At 48.1% G+C, this 17992-nt stretch overlaps 1 protein-coding gene across 3 annotated transcripts in view; it reads left to right on the top strand.

Annotated features, from left to right (window-relative positions):
- The window catches only part of GABRA3 (gamma-aminobutyric acid (GABA) A receptor, alpha 3), a 119986-nt gene that overhangs the window by 11548 nt on the left and 90446 nt on the right, over positions 1-17992 (top strand). Inside the window, exon 2 of one of the 3 annotated variants that reach the window (XM_012727290.1) lies at positions 11025-11072. The exons of the other annotated variants lie outside the window; for them this stretch is intronic. The gene's annotated coding sequence lies outside the window, so the exon portion shown is untranslated. The remainder of the gene's footprint in view (positions 1-11024; positions 11073-17992) is intronic. 3 annotated transcript variants of the gene reach the window in all.

Here is a 17992-nt window from a genome sequence, read left to right as displayed (position 1 = left end):
GGGGGTGAGAGGCTTCACCGGAAACAGAGTGGGGAGCGGAACAGGCAGATCGACAAAGTACACTGCTGAGGGGGGCAGCGGGGAGACAGGAGAGGGCTGCTGCCCCTGGGGGTCACCTCCCTGGCTGGGGATGGAAGTTGCATGAAGCGAGTGCAGCGAGCTTGCAGTGCTGCTCCCTAGCCCGTAGCGCGACCGGGGAGGACCTTCTTTTTCACTTTTACATTTATGGCCGTGAACCATTTTGAATTAATTTTTATGAAAGGTGTAAAATCTGGATCTAGATGAATGATTTTGAATTTAGATGCTGTTGTTCCAGTGCCATTTGTGGAAGAGTATTCTACGTTCCTTTGTCAAAGATCAGTCGGCTATGGGTATGTCTGTTTCTGGGGTTTCTTTCTGTTACATCGATCTGCTTGTCTATTCGTCCACGAATACCTCACTGCCGTAATTACCTACAATTTTATAATATCTGTTGTAGTAGGGTAGTATCAGTGCTTTGACTGTATTTCTCTTATTTACTTTTGTGTTGCCTTGGGGCTTTTCCCTTTGTTATAAACTTTGGAATCAGTCTGTCGATAGCCACAAAATCACTTGCTGAGATTTCAGTTGAGAGTATGTTACATCTGTGGATCAAACTGGGAAGAACTGAAGTTAATAATATTGCGTCTTCCTATCCATGATCATGGACTATCTCTCCATTTATTTAGATCTCCTTTGATTTCTTCCGCCAGAGGTTTGTAGTTTTCTCCATATAGATCATTCACATATATTTTTTATTTTTTTATACCTCATTCAATTTTTGACAAAATTGGTACTATGCTTTCAGTGTCAAACTCCAGTTGTTTGTTGCTTATCTATAGGAAAGTAATTGACTTGTGAATTTTAACCTTGTATCCTGCTTTGCCACTCTTTCTATTTTGCCATTCTAGTGAGGGTAGCAGTTGCTCATTGTACAGTAGTTTAATTTTCCTGCCCCATGTCTAATACCACTATGCTCATTGGCCATCTCTGTACCTTCTTTGGAGTACTGTCCATTCAAATTCTTTGCCCCTTTAAAAAGTGGGCTATGGGCCCTCCCTGGTGGTGCAATGGCTTAGGACAGCTCTGCAAGCGAACTGCAGCTGCTTCAGTGCGATCCCAGCCCGCCCCAGAGCTCACCCTCAGGGCGCAGCAGACCTCTCCTGACCCGCCTGCTGCTCCCCTCAGCAGTGGACTTCGTTGATCTGCCTGTTCTGCTCTCTGCTCTGTCTCTGGTGAAGCCTCCCACTGCCCCTGCACCTCTGGCCTCTACCCCAGTTCTGTATGCATAAATGAATCTTTAAAAAAAATAAAAATTGGGTTATATGTCTATCTATTACTATATTCCTAACACTGAGTTGTAAGCTTACACACATGCACACACACACACACAATTCTTTAAAACATAAGTTTTGAAAACATATTCTCCCATTCTGTGATCTTTTTATTTTCTAGGTGGACTTTTTATTCTTTCTGTTTTGTATTCTGAGAACTGCCTCAAGTTCAGAGTGATCTCTCATTTATCTTCTAGAAGGTTATAGTTTCAACTCTATGGTTTACATCTTTGATGCATGTCAACATGACTCTTGTCTTTGAGGAAAGGTACAGTTTAATGTCTCTCTATATTATATTCATAAGGGTATACATTTTTTTCTGGCAACCTTTGTTGATGAGACTGTTCTTTGTTTACTGAATTACCTGGGCACCTTTGTCCAAAATCAATTGACTGGATACATACGGGTCTATTTCTGGCCTCTATTTTGTCGCTTAGATCAATGTGTGTAACTTTGCATTATTAGCACACTTCAATTACTGTAGTTCAGTGTTCTCAACTGGGCCAATTCCTCAAATGTCTACCCTTCAGGGACATTTGCCACCACTGGAGGAGGTGCCTACTGGCATGAGTGAGTAGAGGTCGAGCAGCTTCCCACCCTAAAGTATTACTCAGCAAAAAGTGTTAATAGAGTGAAGGTTGAGAAACTGTTCTCAGCGGTAAACCTTGACATAAGCAAGGCATTGTAGATCCTTCAGGTTTGGTCTTTATTTTAAAAATAGTTTGGCTATCCTAGGCTACTTTGCACTTCCATTTAAATTTTAGAGCCAAATGATCCATTTTATCTCCCAAAATATCTGACTGGAACTTTTAATGGGCTTAAAATAAATTTATAGATCAATTTGGGGAGAAATTGCATCTTAACAATTTTGCATCTCCTGATAAATGAATATGATATATATTTTCATTATTTCGTGTTGCAAATCTCCCTTTCCAGAGTACATGACTTGAAGAGAATTCGCCAAATTTATTCTAAGTATTACAGTTTCTGGTGCTATTACAAATGCCATTAATTTTTTACATGATTGATGAACTCATCGGCCATGCACGACCGACTTAATCTTCCTCAGTTTGTAAGTCATTTTTTAGTCTGAACATTTGTGGCTATAGCCGTCGCCTAAAGTGAGCCTATAATTATGCCCCAGTTTGTCCCCCAGCACTGTCCCTTCCATCCCTTTCTACCTTCCTCCCTCAACCCTCCCTTTTACCTTCGGAACCCGTACTTTGTTTATGAGAGTCCACCAGTCATAGTGTCTGTGGCACACCACACTGACAAAGAAACGGAAGTCGCGGTGCAGGCTACATCATGCGGGAGGCTGCTCAAGAGCAAGGTCCTGGCCTTCCTATTGATGAAATGATCGAACAGTACTAACTGCAGGAGGAAGTCGGTAGATGGGAGAGGGGAAGATGGGTGTGTCATCTATCGTATGAGGGGGTGTGAACACCTCCAGGTGCTTCTCATCTGCTTGATGACTCAGGATTGTAACTGAGGTCCAGCCCTCGTTCCCCAGTCGGGGTTTCCATCTTTCCATCTTTCCATCTTACCGACACAGATCAGCTTTGAGGTCCCTTGTCATACCTCTGTCACACACCGGTCTTCGCCCCCCCCCCCGGGCATTTTCTGTCATACCTGGTGAAGTATGAGTCGGGAGTGAGTTTATGCATCTGTCATCAGCCCCCCAGGTGTTCGTGGTCATTCCTCGTGATGCCGACCCTTCCCAGGGTGATCAAGCTTGCTGCTCTTGATTGATTTGAAAGGCACCTTGTAAAGTTTGGCCCCGGTGACTGACTGACGGGTTTCTGAAGGGCAGTTCTGACCTTGGATAGGATGCAGAACTGCGGGTAATAAAGCGATGGCCCAACAGGCTGCTTAGGATCAGCAGACCCACAATTGTCTATGCTAATTTACACTATTTGTATTCTGACTTGCTTTACCATATTTGACCACCTTGAACACTTCATCTTGCTGCAAGTGGCAACAATTCATCTTTCTTTACGGTTGAATAATGTGTGTAGACCATGTGTTCTTGAACCGATGGTCAGTCGATGGACGGTCAGACTGCTTCCACACCCTACTTATTGTAAATGACATTGTAACGCATTTTGTGTGTGTTAATTAATGATCTTTGGATAGATGTGCAAGAGTCAGATTCCTGGTTCACCTGGTGTTTCCATTTTCCATTTTCAGGTTTATTATTATTATTATTATTATTATTATTATTTTAAGTAAACCCAGATCGCTTTCCAAAAAGGCTGCAGTAGTTTTCAGCCTCCGCAGTGTCGTTCTCGGCCTCCTCTCCAGCAATGTGAGGATCGTTCTAATGTGTGCCATTCACATGGGTGTGAGATGACAGGTCACTGTGGTTTCGAGCTGCATCTCCCTGTTGGAAGCTATGATGAACGTTTTCCCACGGTTTGTCTTCTGGAGATCTGTTTTGGTGAATGGTTCAACTTTGCTGCTTAGTGGTTTATTGGATTATTTTTCTATTGTAGAGATTTGTGAGCTACTTATATATCTTTGATATTAACCCTCCCAAGTTTCAAGTTGGTCAGTTTATAGAAAATACAATGAACTTTTGTGTATTGACCTTTTATCCTTGCTTCTTGGGATTTTCTATGTTGACAGTTATGCTGTCTAGAAATAAAGATATTTTTATTTCCTTTTTCCAATTTGTATGATTTTTCTTGTTTGTTTTGTTTTCAGCTGTATTTGAGCTGGGTAGGATTCCCTCATAGGATGGTGAACAGAAGTGGTTAGAGCAGTCTCCTTGCCTTCTTCCTGACCTTTGTCTGACATGTTCAATATTTCCCCTCATGAAGGCAGCTCTAGATTTTCCCTACATGTCATTTTAAGTTAGTGAGCGCTCCCTTGCAGTTTACAGAGGGATTTTATCACGGAATGTGTTTCATTGGCTTATTCTAAAAGAAGTTTTGTCTGTAGCCATTGAAAATACCTCGAAGCCTGTTGATTTGGTGAATTACAGAGCCCGTTTTCAAGTGTTGAGGCACTTTTGGATCTCAGGCTCAGCTCCTTTTGGTCAAGATGTCTACCCTTATGGATTGCTGGATTCCATTTGCTAATATTTTGCTAAGGTTTTATTGGTGTTTATGTTCCTCAGTAATATTGGCCTTTGCTTTTCTCTCTTTTTTTTTTAAGATTTATTTATTTGTGCATACAGAACTGGGGTACAGGCCAGAGGCTCAGGGGTGGCGAGAGGCCCCACCAGAGACAGAGTGGGGAGCAGAACAGGCAGATCAACGAAGTACACTGCTGGGGGAGCAGCGGGCGGGTCAGGAGAGGTCTGCTACGCCATGTGGTCACCTCCGGGGCAGGCGGGAATCGAACCCATGCGGAAGCGGCTTTAGATTCTCAGTGCAGTGCCTTAACCCGCTGCGCCACCAGGGAGGGCCTGCTTTTCTCTTTTTATAATGTATTTGATGTTGGTAAAGGCAGTTAGTCTCATCAAAAACAAGCTGAGAAGTGTTCCTTCTTCTCCTATTTTCTGCAAGTAGTAAAATCCACAGCGCCCTTTCGCAGCATAATTGTACTGCGCCTTGGTGCGCGCTAGAGATCAGTAGTGCAGCCATCAGGCATTTGTGAAGTTTTATTTTCTTCTAATTTTCTGTAGGTAAGTTTTCAAATTATGAATTTAATAGATAAAGGGCTACTCAGGTTATCTGGTTTTTTTTGAGTGAGAGTTGGTGATTTATGTCATTCCAGGAACTTGTTCATTTCATCTGCGTTACATTTATTTCCATAAATTTGTTCAAAATGACTATTATCCTTTTAATGCTTGTGGCATTCTTGTCTCATGCTAATGTTTATGTGCTCTCTTTTTCTCTGTTAGTGTAAGTTTATTAATTTTATTGATCTTTCAAAGAACCAGCTTTTAGTGTCATTGATTTTTTTCCTATTTTCTTTTTTAATCTTGGAAGTTTTACTTTAGCCGTGTCAGAATTCTTCTATCGTTATTACTTCCTTCTGTTTACTTTGGATTTAATTCGTACTTCATTTTCAAGCTTCTTAAAGTGGAATCAGATCTTTGATATGAGCATTTTCTTGTTTAATATGAGCGTTTAATGCTGTAAAAACTACAAAGGGCCCTGCTTTAGCTTTATTTGATAAATGTTGATAAACACCTACTATTTTTATGGTATTTGAAACAGGAGCCTTTCGAACTGATTTTCTACTATCTCTGCGTTGGTCTTACATCTGGCAAATTTGCAGATTCTTATTCACTTTCACTTTTAAAAAACTCGGTTGTTCATATTTCCTCCAAATATCAAAATTTTTATCTGATTGGAGTCTTCTGTTGATATATTATTTTGTTTTAACATGTGGATTATGATGTAACTCCAGTCCCCCTTCCTACAGCGTGTGTGGAGGGAGGTTTTACGTGTAACTCCCTTGTTTAGTTTCTATCCTGTTCCAGCCTGGTATTTGTTATTTTCATAGACTTTACCCAGCTGTCCTTTTTTTTTAATGTAATCATAGAAACATGTGATAATACTTTATGATTTGAAAATTTGGCTTTGATCTTTATGGAAGTTATATGGGTTTGTAAAAGAAACATTTTTTAACCCTTTCAGGTAGCTCTTTTGGAATTGAAACTGCTCCCTAAGTAACCTGCTTGTATCGACCCTTCTTACTGTTAGATGCCTTTTTTCTTATTCTGAAAGCAAAAGATGTAGATTCTTCAAGAGCCCTGCACTGGTCCAAGTGCTCTTACATACACAACTTAGTCCCCAGCCCCTGAACCTGCGATGGGCTCTGGGCACCTCCATGGTGGCTGTAGTGTGGGGACCACATACGCTGCCAGCCGATGCCCCGTCCCTCAAAAAAGAAGGATCGTGAAATGGGAAAAGTATGGCTTCCATTGTGTTGATGCCATTCCCGTGTCAGCATTCATAGCCGAAGCAGATCACAGACGGCGCTGGCTTTCTGTTGCCTCTGTACAACACAACTCACCACAAATTTAGTGACTTGAGAACAATGCATGTGGATTTTCTTATTCTAATACTGAAGTTTTCCTGGGACTGAAATCATGGTGTAGGCAAGGTGCATCTTCCCTCCTGGAGCTTCTGTAGGAACATTCTTTCTAGTGACTGCCCCTGGGCCGCCCCCATCTTCAGAGCCAGCGACGCCAGGTCGAGCCCTCGCACACTGTCACTCTGCCGGTGACTTCTCGGCCTCCCACTTCCACCGTAAAGGATCTTTGTGACCATATTGGGCACGCTCAGGAAACCACGAACTCGCCCCTACTTTTAGCCAGCTGGTTAGCAGCCTTAATGCCATCTGCTGCCTCCTTGCGCCATGCAATGTAGTCAGTCACGGGGCCCGGGGCTGATGCTGATGTCTTCGCGAAGCGCAGTCTGCTACTGTGCGATGCCATTGCTCATTCTGTGACGCACAGGTCGGTTTTGTTTCCCTTGGAGTGATCACCTTTCTAAGATGTGTATTATCTTGCAAGCTGATTGAGTTCCCACTTTGTCCATAGCTCTTCTCCTAGAATCTCTATCGCCGCCCTTACCTTCTCTTCTCCTTTCTTTTGAGCTGGAGTCTTTTTTTGTTTTCATTTGTGCATTTTTGTTGGAGTACATTCTCCAACAATCTCTGTAGTTTTAAGTGTGCATGAGCGGGGTAAATAGTTTTGAGACCCTGATAGAGAACATTTTATTTATTCTACCCTCACAATTCACGGTTGGTTTACGTTTAGAATTCTTCATGGGATATCATCTCCCCTCAGAAGTTCCACAGAGTTTCTCCAGTTCCTCTAGCTTCCAGAATTGCTGTTAAGAAGTCAAACCATTCTGACGCGTGGACATCTGTGCTCGACTTTGTCTCTTTTGAAACACGCATGATACACGTCATTCTTATTATTCTGACGGTGTTGTGTCTTCTTGTGGATCTGTTTTATGCATTGTGTGAAGTAGTCAATTGACTCTTCCATTGTGAGACTAATTTTTGGTTATTTCTTTTTCAAAAAGGTTTATTTGTTTCTGCATACAGAACTGGGGTAGAGGCCAGAGGTGCAGGGGCAGCGAGAGGACTCACCAGAGACAGAGCGGGGAGCAGAACAGGCAGATGGACGAAGTCCACTTCTGAGGGGAGCAGCGGGCGGGTCAGGAGCGGTCTGCCGCGCCAAGTGGGTCACCTCCGGGGCAGGGATCGAACTTGTGCTGAGGTGGCTGCTGCGAGCGTCATAGTGCTGCACTTTAACCTGTTGCGCCACCAGGGCGGGCCCTAAGTCTGAACTATGTTATCGATGACATAGGCCTGCCTTCTCCGCTTCCTGCTCTCCACTCCCCGCCCAGTTCTCAGCTCTACTTCTGTCTTCCTTTGCCTCCAACTACTTAAATGCTGGTCTTCCAAGGGTCTAACGTGCAACTTCATGCACTGACCCTTCTGTTAAGGTTTTTCATTTCCGTTATGATTTTAATTTCTTTTTTTATCTAGCTTAATATACTTAGTAGCAAACTTACAGGGACAGCACAGATAACAGCAAAACACCCACCTGCATAAAGTACAGCGCAGTTTAGACAAGTCAGTGAATGGGTGGAGCCTGGGAATGGCGAAAATGTCACAAACACCATTTAGACACCGACAGTCAGACGTATACTTCTTTAAAATCCCCCAATGCTGGCATTGTCTCGAAAACTTGGACAGGTTTATTCAGCATTGTTATACAGGTGACCTGCTGAAACTTGTACACTGAAGCTGCTTGCCGTGCGTGTCCCCACGTTTATATTATAAATTCACATGGAAACACTGCCAGTATGTGACTTGTTGCCATTTTCCCATTTGTCTTCACATATTTAAGTACCTTCTGACACCATTGGGGGGGTCGGGGCGGGGACCCAGCATTCAAAACTACCAATAACAAGAAGTAAAAGCATTTCGAAGAATGAAATGTCTCCCACCAGGACACACTCTCCATCGTGTTCCCATCCACGCGCGTACTGGCTTGATGGCTTTTGGCATCACTGTCGCTCATTTGGCATGGAGAGGACACAGGTTGGTGTCATTAAGTGGGCCAGCCAGAGAGGCTCACTTGCGTCCTGCCAAGGATAGCCTGCTCCAGAGGCGTACATCTGTTTGCAAGTCCTAAGCGGTTTCTTGCATCCGAGGCTGGAGGGAATGTTTGTGAATGAGCAGTTCAGTGGGTTTGTAGTCACATCTCATTTCAGAGGCGCCACTGTGCTTGCTGCCAGCGGTGAGGTTCCTTCACCCGCCACTAGAGGGCGCAGTCTGGCCAGCAACTTCCGTGGCCAGTGGCTTCCCTGGTGCTCTGGCTCCTGCCCCGGGGCAGGCAGCCTGCTTGGTACAGGCGGTGGGAGAGGGCCACCTCCCTCTTAGCCTCTTCTCTTGGCTGGCTGGAGCCGCGGACGTCCGCCACCAGAAGACAGTGCTGGCATTAGCGTGACAACCATGAGTTCTGTTTTGGTTTTTTTTTTAGTATTCTTTGGCGTCTCCTTTCTTGTAGAAACTTGTTCCTTTTACCTTTGATGAATCTCTTGTCTGATTTCTCTAGTGTGGGTAATTATGTAACTGTTTATGTTTTCTTCTCCTTGAAGAGTCTTTTCTCTCCAAATTTCCGAGATTTTCATTTCTTGGTTATCTTTCCAGTGAGAGCTTTTCCTGTGGGTCCTGTGTTCCTTGCTTGATTGTTCCTTCCTGGGAACGTCGGGTCAGGAGGTGCATTACCTGAGAACTGATGTCACTGCTTTTAGGTCCCTTCTTTGGGACTGATGCGTCTCAAAAGAAACAGCTATTTTGAAGTCCTGGAGGACGCAGGTCTAGTGCTTGTACTCTGGGTGACAAGGAGTGTTTCTTCTCATCTTTCTTTATGTCCTCGTCGGTTTGTGAATTCACATAAAACCTTTCCTGCCTCCTTCATAAGGTTTCAGAAAAAACAGAAGCAAAATCTTCTGTTCAAATGGACCACCTATAACTAGGAAGGGCTCAACGTTTTCCAGAGTCATGTAGTTCATAATTTCTTGTCTACTTCCTTTTCGGTGGCTTCCTGCAGGCGTTTTCTATTTTCAGAGTCTGTGGGAGTCGCGTCTTCTAGTGTAGTATGCATGCCAGTCTCTTCCTTTGCCACTTCTGTGACTTGATGGTGTAAGTTAGTAGAATGAGTATGAAATCTCAGGTACACACACACTTCTGGTCACTGTCGCTCTTCTGCTCGTCAGCTCTCCAGTCTCTGTGCCCACATCCAGTGTCGGACTTAACCGTCTTTTGAACTTTCCTGTCAGACCTGTAGTCCTGACTTACAGCACTTGTCATTTTTAAAGTTTAATTGTCACCACTTCTGATTCACGTCCTTTATAACCTCCTGTTCTTACTTTTCATCAACATTCACTCCTTTAGTTCTTCAAGAATACCAACATTCGAAGTCCTCCTTGAAATGGCTGCATTTCCCTGGGCCTATCTAAGACGGTGTTGAATTGCTTTCTTTTTCCTGTAGGCTGGGAATTTTAACTTGCTGTGAGCTGACCTTAACCAGGAAAATCCAGAGTTGTCCTCTGCTGCTCGAGCTGCTTAGGTTTGGCTAATTACGTTTTACTGTCTGGGCTCCCTAGTTCCAAATCAGTTGCTAGTTTGGGCCTTTGTTCATCTGAGTACCAGGGGCAGCTCTGACGTGGGCGGCGGGCGGCGGGCGCAGGCTTCACAGCTCTTCTGCCACTCCCGCCTAATGGCACCTCAGCCACCACCGTCTCTGCTTTGCACGCTCGACAGAGCATTTTGGGGGGTTTTCCGGGGTGAGGCCCCTGGTGCCCCCCCACGGCCCCTGGCTTCCTGGCACGCCGCCGGCCTGTGCGGCTTAGAAGTTGCTGCACTCTCGTGGCCTGCCTGCCGCCCAGTCGCTCAGTGACTCCAGGTCCCTCTTGGGCTGTTTCTTCTTCTGGGGCGTATTTCCCTGCCTCGTTTTCTTTGCAGCTTTGAAACAGCCCTTGCGTCCTTGAAGAGGGTCGCCCAGGTTCGCCGTCATGGCTGGGTGCTGAGACGGGAGCCGCACACTGTCCTGGCCTACGGGTGGCCCCGTGGCCCTTGCAGTCGCTGCTGAGCAGCGGGGCTGGGCTGGGGCTGTCCTGGGGAGCTTCGCACCGCGTCTGCCCTGAGTGCTGCTCTGGCCGGAGTGAGAAGGCTGCGCGCTGGTCAGCTGGGTCAGTCTGGTCAGCCTGGATGTCACGGGGAGGGTGGGGAGAGATCCTGGACTGACAGCAGGGCTTTTGTAGTGAAGGGCCTGGCAGGGAGCAGCAGCTCGGCAAGTGGGAACAGAGAAGGGCCTGGGGACAGCCAGCAGGTGGCCATGACAAGGTGACCCACAAATCTTGGAAATGGACGAGGAGGCGGCTCATCTGGGGCTGAAGCCAGTGGTGTCGATTGCTTCCAGAAGGGCGAGTGGGCTGCAGGGAGGTCTTGCCAGGGTCTTGGGTCATCGGTTGAGTGGCAAAGCATGGTGCCCAAGCTCCCGACAACCGACAGGAGGCCGGCGCATGCAATGTGGAGGTTTACAGCGGGGAGGGGAGGTGTTTCTGTTCCTGAAGACCTTATAGTCCCAGGGAAAGACTTTAGTCCTATCCAGCAGTAGCAGAGAAGCTTGAGTGGTTTTGAGCAAGCGAGTAACGCGGTCTGGCCTGCATTTTCTTGCCCCTTGCTCTGGAGACTGGATTGCTGCAGCACAACATCCGCTGTGGGGCCTGCACCGAGAGGGTGAGCTGGGAGATGCAGTGGCTCGTGAGTGGGATGGTCAGCAACCACTAGCCAGTGGTGTTTCTTTTGCGAGGGCTGTTTCCTACCGCGGCTCACCTGGCTCACGCCTCCCATACACTGTTCTGCTGCTTCCCCTCTCAAGTCTGTTCTTTCTTGGCCTTTCACCTTAAAGCCTCTAACTGGCACGAGAGCTTCTGGGGCTGTGCCCTCGCCAGCCCCAGCGTGGACGGAGCATCCTCCCTGGCCTGCACTGTCCCCCAGTTCCGCGCTTGCCTTCTGTCTTTCTCACTTTTCTCGGGGGGTCACTTTAGGATGAAACTCTCCTGTTCTTGGAGAGGGGGTGCACACTTGCCAGACATTTGCACGAAGCATCTAATTGTTACAAGTGAGTTCCAGCTGCACTAACACCCAGGCAGAAACAAGCAAATCCGCAGTCTTAGAACCCATCCTCGTCCCCAGTGGATTTCCTCCTGCTTGCTGTGTGCCTCTCTAGAAATCCATCAGTGACGCAGCCTCCAGAAGCATTCGGGGATCCTGGCGCCACCCCGCTATGGCAGCTGTCCTGGTTGTGGGCTCCGTGGGGGCTGGGAGCTGAAATTGGTGTGCGTGACTATAACCTTTCTCTCTGTCCGTCTGGTCTGCACACCACCCACTTCCTGAACCCCATGCATGACACATGCCTGCTTACAGCTCCTGCACCCCGGGGACATGCACAAATCTGCAGTTCCTCTTCAGTGTGCAGCCTACCCTGCCCGCCTGCCGCCCCGGCCTGCTGCTGGCAGTAGCTGCTGGATGAGGCGGGCCGGCGCAGCCGGGCCAGGGCTGGCTCCCTGCGGGGTGCAGGCGCCGGAATCCGGGTGCAGAGCTGGAAGTGCCTGTGAGTCACTTAGAGCAAGGCCAGTTGTAATGGGGTCAGCAGCCTGAGGCGCCTGTGCCTCTGACAGAGGGTGTCTCTCCTTCCTTGGTGATTTACTTCTTGAATTACTGTTTCTAATTGGTGAGTTGCTGAGTCTGTTTATAAATGGTTTTGTTGCTCTCCCAAGTACCTCCCAGGGGCAAGAACAAGAATAATGTGAGCCTTAACCTGTTTTCTCATATAAACAGGCCCTGGGTCACGTAGGCAGGGTCTGCCCCAGTACCGCGGGCAGAGCCAACAAGCTCGCTGCTGGCCTCCCGGAGCTGCGGCCCTTCATTCCTGCAGAGCTGCGTGCCTGCCGGCGGCACTTCCTGGGCCCCTTTCTAAGCTTCCGGTGTTTCTTGGTGAGAGAATAAGACAGCTGCTTTCTCGCTTTCCCATCTATGTATAGGTATGGGGAATAGAGCCCCTCGCTGTCTCAGGTGTTGAGAGCACAAGGTGTGAATCAGGTAGACCTGGTCCTGCCCTCTTGGGGTTATGATCTGTAAGGGGAAATGTGCTGTGGACAAGTGAATCTCAGGTGAGGTGAGTGCTCCGGCTGAGTCTTCTGAAGCAGTTCAGTTGCAGCCTTAGGCTGGGAGAGGGCAGGCCAGGCAAAGCACCTGTGCTGCGGTCTTCACCCTCAGAGCATGCAGACCTCCAGCCGTTCCCCTGGTCATCCCAGTTGTGACGGGGCGGGCGGTGAGAGAGGGAGAAGTTCAGGGAAAGGGAATAGGCTATGGGACGGTGCTGGTGATGGGCAAATTCATGCTCCATTTTAGAAGGCAAGAGAAAGCCACTATGGAGAAAGAGATCGTGCGCGCGAGAACCACTGTGGCTGGAGTGCGGCGAGGTGTGGGTGAGACTATGGAGCCAGAACGTGAAGCAAGCCACAATATGTGGCGTCTCATGGGCAAGACTAAGTTCAGATCCCTCTCCAAGGCCATAGAGTAGTTATCGGAGGGCTTCAAGCAAGGGATGGTATGATCAAATGCATTTTGCAAAGCTAATTCTGAAATTAGCTTTGAAATGGGTTGGCTTTCCGGAAAGTCAAAAGTGGGCGTGGGTGGAGTAGGAGGTGGCGAGAGGTGGCAGGACCGCGAGCTCTGCTGCTACCCGGGTGCCAGAGCCGTGTCCGCACACTCACCCCAGGCAGGGCTGCTCGACAGGACTGTCGCCAGGCTTGAGTGACCTCGTGAAGGCACAGCACTCAGCACAGCAACAGACCGTGTTTCTTTCATTGAAGAAGCACTTCTCCCCTGTCTTCATATTCCCAGGTTAGGATTGCCTTTGAATGCCTAATGATGACGGACTATTACTTATTAGCATTTCTGCTTTCCCAAAGACCTATAAAATATCGGTGTTTTTGTAAAATTGCTGGCAGCTTCGTTTGGATGAGGTATGATAATGTTTGCGGTCAACATTATTTACTGATGTTATTCTGATAAAAGCTAATGGCACACGCTGAGGCCCGTGAGATGACTGAGGAGGAATCTCCCGTGGCCAGGGGCACAGCGTGGGGCAGAGGAGATATGAGGAGGTAGTCCTATCTTTGAGCAAAACAAATGTTCCTTAGGGGAATAATGCAGTGCAGTGAAGTAAAACCCGCTCCGTTCCCACCAAGGGGCTGGGCCAGCTTAGAGTGGAGCATGAAGAGTTTGCCTGTGAGAGACTCGACTTCCTTTGGGACTTAATTAGTTGCTCTGCGCTTTTGAATGCACGACACTCTCTGTGGTGTGACCAGTGAGAATGCGCCTCGTAAGGCTTGATGTCTCTTAATCCAGGAGGGTTGACCTTGTCAATCACTTACGCAGTTTCCTTTACACACTTTGAGCATGAGTCCAGAAGAATGTAGTCCTCACAAGTCCGTGGAATGAATGACTGGATGACCAGTTCACCACTGAGGAGGTTGAGGGGCTCCAAGTTCAAGGCGATACATAATGACTCAGATCTGGCATTTGAATCTAACTCTTTCCCCTAGAAACTTTCTCTTATTTCCTGCTGCGTCTTACAATGCCTGTTCCTGAGTGAAGGGAGATCACCGATCCTGTTCTAGAATGATCTTAAAGAATGTTGTCTCCGCACTGCCTCGCCCAGCATGTATTGATCGTTTATGTGCCAAAGCACTATGGCGGCACAGGAGCTGCAGGGCAAACTGGACAGAAAGAGGATGTTGCCGTGGGGCTTTCTAAGCCAGTAGGGGAGGAAAGCTGGTGTGCCTTTAATTGCATGACTAAATAATTGAAAAGTACGAGAACAGGGGGAAACACACAAGGGCCCCTCCTTCACAGAGGGCAGCCTGAGGTGGCTTTCTCAAGGTCACAGTTAAGCTGAGCCTGACAGATGAAAAGGGGCCTGACGTGCAAATCGAGGTGAAGAAGAGCTTTTTGCGCCATGTGCCATGCGTGGACTCTGAGGCAGGAACACATGTGTTTGACTTGACAAGAACAGCAGGTAGGGGATGGAGAAGGAATGGAGGAGGAGAGAAGGGCCGGGTCTGCAATTGGAGACCTCGAAGCGGAAGGCAGGACAGCGCTTTAAAAGGCTCCGCACTGTGCCGTGGGACCTGGCAGTCACTGCTTCAGCCACCTGGTCAGACTTAACACCGAAACATCGCAAATCATGTCTCCTGATGCCAGGCACGAAGGGCACAGAACTGCTGCTGGAGTACCCCATGGCCCCAGGGTAATCACTTGCGAGCAAATCAAATTCAGGGACATTCTTCAAAATAACCGTTCTTTTCTCCTCACAGACAACGGAAGGAAGGCTGGTGAGTGGTTCTGGCTCAAAGGACACTCAAGAAGCTTGCAAACTAAGTGCGATGTTTGATGCTAGACAGCATCCTGGACTGGGGAAAATAAAAAGGGCTTTATCGGGACAACGGGTGATATTTGTGGAGTAGGAGGTGGCATTGTCACTGTGCTCAGTGCCTTTGCTGTGGCTCGGGCGCTTGTTCCTTAGCAAGCACGCGGGGAGGGATTTCTGGGTTTGGAGGCAGAAGTTGGGTCGGGATTGCAGACCGTAGATGGCTTTGCTTTCTGACGCCTCGTTTCATGTAGTTGTGTCTTCTTCACTGCCTTTCATTACTGTCTTATCTTTTTAAATGGATCGATCTGTCACTTCCTTGGTTTAATGTATTCCTAAGCCTTTTATTGTTTTTAATGCAATTAGAAATGGAATTGTTTTCTTAATTTCTTTTTCTGATGCACGTGTTGTCTTTTCAATGTTTTAGGTAGTGGTGATGCCTGCCTGTAGTTTGTTCATTTAGGAAGGCCTTGCTTGCTGTTCAGAAGGAAAACTTGCAGGAAGTATTCTTTGTTGACATTCTCTCCCATCCCCTCCTCCCCCACCCCGCAACACTTTCAGTACATTGGCCCACTCTCTCTTTACTGCAAGGTTTCTGCTGAGAAATGCACTGATAGCTTTATAGGGTCTCCTCATATGAGAGAAAAAATGTGAACTTCTCTGTTTGTCTACATCCCCGTTTGGTGACAATTTTATTTCAGTGCATCCTGGAGAAAATTGTTTGGGTTCAAAACTATGCTGTGGTCCTCCCTGGTGGCACAACGTGTTAAGGTGCAGCACTTTAAGCTGGCAGCAGCCACTTCAGTGTGAGTTCTATCCCCAGCCCCAGAGGTGACCCACATGGCGCGGCAGACCTCTCCTGTCTTGCCCGCTGCTCCCCTCAGCAGTGTATTTCTTCCATCTGCCTGTTCAGCTCCCCGCTCTGTCTCTGATGAAGCCTCTCACCGCCCCTGCACCTCTGGCCTGCACCCCAGTTCTGTCTGCATAAATAAATAAATCTTTGGAAAAAAAAAGAAACTCTGGGGGTAATCTCATTAGGTTCATGAACTTCCATGCCCAGATGTCATCACAGGTTTGCAAAACTTATTTCTGCCTGCTCTCTGCCCTGAGAGCCAGTCATGTGGAGATGGTTTCCCAGCGGCCTTGTGCCTGGGCCCTGCTTCGTTTCTCCTCACTTTTGCTCCTCTCACTGCATAATTGCAAATGATCTTTCTTGAGCTCATTGTTTTGTTTTTACTGCTCGGTACCCTCTAATGTTGAAGTTCTGTAGTGAAGTTTTTAGTCATTTCATTCTTTAGCTCCAACCTTTGTTTTTAAAAATGTTTTCTATTCTGTTGAATTCATTTCGTTCTTATTTTTCCCGACTTCCTTATTTATCTGTAGCTCTCTGAGCAGTTTACAGTAGCTACATTATATTCTTTTGGGGGCACTCCTCTACCTGCATTACTCAGGGCTTGGCCACTGGCAGTTTCTGCGTTTAGTGTGGTCTGTTTCCTTGATTTTTTTGTGACCTGTCACCCTGCATGGTGTCTGTGTCCATCTGAAGAAGTGGCGGGCTCTCCAGACGTGATGGACACACTGTGGCTAGACTCAGCTGTGGGCCGGGTGTCTGTGGGCCGGGTGTCTGTGGGCCGGGTGTCTGGGGGTTGGGTGCCTGCGGAGCTGCAGCAGCCCGATGCCAGGCTCCGTGGCACCTCTGGGGCCAACACAGTGTGCTGTTTCCCGGGCCCAGGTGGTGGGGTGCAGCCTCGGCAGGTAGCTGGTCCTATGGAGGCCATGGCTTGCAGAGTCTGTCTCTGGCGGGCTGAGCCCCGAGTGGTGGCACGAATGGCGCTAGCCGCTGATGCGCCAGACTAAGCCCCAGGGCTGCCTTGCAGATGCAAATTAGTGGTGTGTGGCCAGGATGGGGCGCAGCGAGGTTGGCTGTGAGGACCCCGACCGGGCAGGTGCTCAGGCACCGCGCAGGGAGCAATGCAGGTTGATGGTGGCATCAGGGCACAGCGCAGGTGGTCAGCGGCAGGGGCTGGCCGCTGGCGCGCAGGGGCCAGGCTAGGGGCAGGAGAGGCCCGGAGCCAGGCTCTGAGCAGCTGTGCAGGCGCTGAGTTGCGGCGTTTCCCTTCGACGTCAGGGTCCTGAAGTCTCCTGAGCTGCTTCGGTGCTTGGGCCGCGCCTGTGGTGTGTGTTTCGTGGTAAGAAGCCGGCGCCACGCTCTTGGTGTTGTCTTCCAAGGCCTTCAGCTGCAGGTGCAGTGCGCCCCATGCCACGTTCTGATTTTCTGTTTTGACTTGAATCAGTTTCGGTCAATTGTATTTTCGTAGTAATTAGTAGATTTAGTTAGTTTTTCGAATTAGTGGTGTAAAGTGCTGAATAGTGTCTGCAGATGCTGTTCACTATCTCTAGGATGTTTAGCCATGGCCCCGTTTTCCATTCCAGACTTGGTCCTTGAAAAGTTCTATCAGTTTTGTTTTTCTCTTTTTTTATTTTTTAAAGATTTATTTATTTACACATACAGAACTGGGGTACAGGCCAGAGGCTCAGGGGGTAATAGGATTCCCCAGAGTCAGAATGGGGAGTAGAACAGCAGACTGAGTGAGACACTGCTGAGGGGATCATTAGGGAGACAGGAGAGGTCTGCTGCCCCCCCCGGGGGGGGAGGGTCACTCCCTGGCCGGGGATCGAACTTGAGCTGAAGTGGCTCACGTGGTGCCAGCGTGCAGTGTTGCACACAACTCGTGGTGGCAGCAGGGAGGGCTCAGTTTTGTTCTTTTCTTTTTTTTTTTAAGATTTATTTATGCATACAGTACTGGGGTCTAAGCCATAGGTGCAGGAGCAGTGAGAAGATTCACCAGAGACAGAGCAAGGGGAAGGACAGACAGACAGATGAAGTCCACTGCTGAGGGGAGCAGCTGGTGGGTCAGGAGAGGTCTGCTGCCCTGTGGGTCACCTCCGGGGCAGGCGGGAATCAAACTCACACTGACACGGCTGTGCTAGCTTGCAGTGCTGTGTCCTAACCCGTTGCGCCACCTGGGGAGGGGGGCAGTTTTGTTATTTTCAAAGAAGCAGTGTTCCGAGCTGCTGAACTGCCTCACTTTCCACATGGGTTGTCAGTGCTGTTCATGCTCCGAGCCCTTCCGACATCGCCTCGTTCTGTCAGTTACGGAGAAGATGGATTAAACCCCACTAGGATGGGGTATTTTTCTATTTCTTATTGTGGGTTTGT

Source organism: Condylura cristata, unplaced genomic scaffold, assembly GCF_000260355.1.
Source record: "Condylura cristata isolate star-nosed mole 26May11 unplaced genomic scaffold, ConCri1.0 scaffold00019, whole genome shotgun sequence".
NCBI lineage: Eukaryota > Metazoa > Chordata > Mammalia > Eulipotyphla > Talpidae > Condylura > Condylura cristata.
Note: the sequence above shows the minus strand (reverse complement) of the source record. Positions and strands in the feature narration are given on the sequence as shown.